At 40.4% G+C, this 3,026-nt stretch overlaps 1 non-coding gene across 1 annotated transcript; it reads right to left on the bottom strand.

The window, feature by feature from the left end:
* Positions 1 to 2,660: 2,660 nt before the first annotated feature.
* On the bottom strand, positions 2,661 to 2,822 carry LOC135275990 (U1 spliceosomal RNA). The gene has a single exon (XR_010343566.1). It is a non-coding gene; the product is annotated as a U1 spliceosomal RNA (small nuclear RNA).
* Between the last annotated feature and the right edge of the window lie 204 nt (positions 2,823 to 3,026).

Genomic DNA, 3,026 nt, shown 5'->3' on the forward strand with positions numbered 1-3,026 from the left:
GCAAAGTGAAAACACAATCCAAAAAATGGGACAAAATGCTTGCAAATTACATGTCTGATAAGGGTTGAAGGGGATCAGAATATGCCACTCTAAAATATGTCACTTAGACATAAGCATTATTTGGAGCTGAAGACAATTAGGGAACAGCAGATACAAAAAGAACTCTCTGCTCTTCCCCTTTCTACCTAAAAGTAGGGCATACATTTCCCTTTATGAAGATGTCTCCCCTGCTCTCTCCTATACCAGAGGAAGAAATTACTCTTGTCACTGGAGAGGACACCTACTTGAATCTGTATAACAAGTTTTACTAAATTAGCCCTTATCTTCTATTAGTTTCCTTCATATATTAAACTTCCCACAACTTACCAACCCAAATCCCTTTCCTTTATCTTGTAACTTCTCCATAATCCACTTTTTTTTTTTTTTTTTTTGAGACAGAGTCTCATTCTGTCGCCAGGCACCAGGCTGGAGTGCAGTGCCGCGATTTCCGCTCACTGCAACGTCCGCCTCCTGGGTTCAAGCAATTCTCCTGCCTCAGCCTCCCGAGTAGCTGGGACTACAGACGCGCGCCACCACGCCCAGCTAATTTTTTAAATTTTAGTAGAGACGGGGTTTCACTATGTTGGCCAGGATGATCTTGATCTCTTGACCTCGTGATCTGCCTGCCTTGGCCTCCCAAAGTGCTGGGATTACAGGTGTGAGCCACCACGCCCGGCCCCATAAATCCATTTTCTTTTGTTAAAATAGTATATAAATTCTCAGGTTTTCACTTTCTGTGAAGCTCCCACATGCATGTGAAATAAACCTTTTCTCCTATTAATCATCTTTTATTGGAGGAAAAATGGTTTTCCTCCCCTACAGTCTAGTATCCAGAACATATAAAGGATACTTCCAAGTCAATAATAAAAATACAGAAATCCAATTTAAAAATGGGTCAAGATTTGATTAGAGACTTGCTGCACTGGCTTATGCCCATAATCCCAGCACTTTGGGAGGCCAAGGAGGGAGGATCATTGAGATCAGGAGTTCAAGACCAGTCTGGCCAACATGGTAAAATCCTGTCTCTCCTAAAAATACAAAAAGTTAACCAGGCATGGTGGTGAATGCCTGTAATCTCAGCTACTTAGGAGGCTGAGGCAGGAAAATTGCTTGAACCAGGAGGCGGAGGTTGCAGTGAGCCCAGATTGCACCATTGCACTCCAGCTTGGGTGTCAGAGAGAGATCCTATGTCAAAAAAAAAAAAAAAAAAAAAAAGGATTTGACTGGATATTTCTCTATGAAAAACATACAAATGACAAATAAACACATGAAAAGATGCTTAACATCATTAGTCATTAAATAAATGCAAATCCAGGCCGGATGCTGTGGCTCATGCCTATAATCCCAGTGCTTTGGGAGGCCGAAGTGGGCGGATCACCTGAGGTCAGGAGTATGAGACCAGCCTGGCCAACATGGAGAAACCCTGTCTCTACTAAAAATACAAAAAGTTAGCCAGGCGTTGTGGTGGTCACCTGTAATCCCAGCTACTCGGGAGGCTGAGGCAAGAGAATTGCTTAAACCCAGGAGGTGGAGGTTGCAGTGAGCCCAGATTGCACCATTGAACTCCAGCCTGGGTGACAGAGCGGGACTCCATCAAAAAAAAAAAAAAAAAAAAAAGAAAGAAAGAAAGAGAGAGAGAGAAAAAGAAAGAAAGAAAGAGGCAAATCCAAACAACAAATGAGAACCACTTCATACCTAGCAGAATGACTATAATCGAAGAATTCGACAATAGCAAGTGTTGGTGAAGTTGTGGAGTGGACAGAATTTGGAACACTCATAGATGCTAGTGTGAATGTAAAATGGTGCAACCACTTTAGAAAACAGTCTGGCAACTCCTCAAAAAGTTAAAAATAGAATTACCAACCCAGCAATTTCACTCCTAGTTAAATATCCAAGAGAACTGAAAACATACTTTCACACAAAAACTCTTACAGGAACGTTCAGAGCAACATTATTTATAATAGCCAAAAAGTAGGAACAATTCAAATGTCAACTGAAAAATGGATAAATAAAAGGTGGTATATTCATACAATGGAATATTATTCAGCTACACAAAGGGACGAAATAGGCCAGGCATGGTGGCTCAAGCATATAATCCCAGCACTTTGGTAGGCCGAGGTAGGTGGATCACCTGAGACCAGCCTGGCCAACATGGTGAATCCCAGTCTCTACCAAAAATACAAAAATTAGCCGGATGTGGTGGTGTGTGCCTGTAGTCCCAGCTACTCGGGAGGTTGAGGCAGGAGTATATCTTGAACCCAGGAGGTGGAGGTTGCAGTGAGCTGAGATCACGCCACTGCACTTCAGCCTGGGCAACAGAGCAAGACTCTATCTCAGAAAAAAAAAAAAAAGGATGAAATATTAATACATGCTATAACATGGATAAATCTTAAAAACATTATGGTAAGTGAAAGAAGGCACACACAAAATGTCACATATTTGATGATTTTGTTTATATGAAATTTCCAGAATATGCAAATCTATAGAGACAGAAAAAAGATTATTGGTTTCCAGGAGCTAGAGGGAGGAGAAAATGGAGAGTTACTGCTAATGTAGTAAACCACACTACTTCCTAGGGAGTGATAAAAATATATATTTTTATTGTTGTTGTTGTTGTTACAGGGAAGAGTGTGAACACAGTCCTTCACTACCAAAGATTATGCAGTTGAGTTTTCCATATTTGAGGAAATTGCAATCATCAGCACATCCAGAGTGCAATGAATAAGCCTCACTCTGGGAAAGCCACCTTCGTGATGATGGTATTTTACCTGCCAGGTAAATATGAAAATATTCTTGAATTAATTAGTGGTGAAGATTGCATAACTTGTGGACTCACCATAAACCCTGAACTGTTTATTTTAAAAGGATGAATTCTATGGTTTGTAAATTATATTTCAATTTTTAAGAAAGAATCTATAAAACTTATAAAGAAGTAGGTTGTAAGAGTCACTTAAGCAAGAATATCTTCCTGGCTGGAGAGACATGGC

This window comes from Aotus nancymaae, unplaced genomic scaffold (assembly GCF_030222135.1).
Source record: "Aotus nancymaae isolate 86718 unplaced genomic scaffold, 86718_ANA_hifiasm-v0.15.2.pri h1tg000019l, whole genome shotgun sequence".
NCBI classification, from domain to species: Eukaryota; Metazoa; Chordata; class Mammalia; order Primates; family Aotidae; genus Aotus; species Aotus nancymaae.